We start from the raw sequence: 1,408 nt of genomic DNA on the forward strand, positions 1-1,408 counted from the left end.
GATATCCAGAATTTGTCACCCCAGGCGTGCCCGCCTAACTGTAGCTAGCAGTTAAGGTGTGGGATTGTCAGTCCCGAATAGATCTATTCACAAATTCCTCGCTCTCCCTCCAGGAGACTCTGGTTACACTTCCGGGGAGGATTTACTGATCATCCATAAAGGGTAGTGACTAACTCACAAACTAGTACTAAACTATTCACAGGGTTCTCATACGATATCAAATATACAAAAGATTATGAAACATAATACAGTGAATGTAGATGCATACAATGAAGCTATCTGGCAATATATTCAAATGAAACGGAGATAAACTGAATCAGACATAGTTTATCTAATAACTTTATATACATATTAGTACATGATAAAACAAGAACTAAAGAACCCCAAATTATTCCCATAATAATTTGATTAGTTTGGTTATTTCCTTAACTAAAATTCATTTAGTTGTAGTTGATAAATCATCCCTTATGCTCAGCATAATACATAAAGGGGTAAGGGTATTTATAAGTTTTCCAGATATTATTTGAAACACATCAGTGTTATGTTTTAAAATCAGTTGTAGTTTGCTTGTATTCCCCCACTGAAAACAATGAAAAACCATTTAAAAAGGGTAGGGGTATGAACTCACCGGACGAGAAACATGACGATTTAGGATGCTAAACGTTGGTTCGGGGCTTGCAAACGCACGAGGTTCCTAAGTATAATGCAAAGATACAGATTTGTATCTAATTAGGACTTAGATTATTTACTTGTTAGGGACAAACACTTTTAGTCGCGGAAACACCCCATTACAAGTGTTTGGAGGGACCCGGGTGGCGTTTAAAGTCACATAAGGCTTGGATATGGAGTTTACTCTTCAAGAGTAAACTCATAGAGGAGATTTCGGCTCTAATGACCCCCTCCCCATGAGTTTACAGCCGTAAACTCATGGTGGGGTGGTTTATGGTGCAAATTGGCTTGAAACACTTAAAGGGAAAATTCTAGGGTTTGATTTAAGGCTTGGAATTGATTAAATCCATCAAATAAGACCACTTAAGGGAGTTTACGGCCTTAGCATGGAGCTTATGGCCGTAAACTCCTATGCACCCTTGAATAAGTGTTTTAATGCTTCCAAATCAATCACATGTGATTTCTAAAATTTTTCCAAGGCCTTTCATGAAGTTTTAAGGGACTTTTAGCAACATTTTTGGAGTTTACGGCCCATGAGACCCCCTCATGTCCGTGAACTCATGAAGTTTTAAGGGACTTTTAGCAACATTTTTGGAGTTTACGGCCCATGAGACCCCCTCATGTCCGTGAACTCTCTTTAGGTGTGATTTATTATGCTTTAAGGCCTAAAACTTGCTTGTATACACTTCTAGAATTTATCCTAAGGCTTTAGGGATGTTAAAGTGGCATTTTAACACTT

The sequence above is a fragment of the Lactuca sativa genome, chromosome 7 (genome assembly GCF_002870075.4).
Source record: "Lactuca sativa cultivar Salinas chromosome 7, Lsat_Salinas_v11, whole genome shotgun sequence".
NCBI lineage: Eukaryota > Viridiplantae > Streptophyta > Magnoliopsida > Asterales > Asteraceae > Lactuca > Lactuca sativa.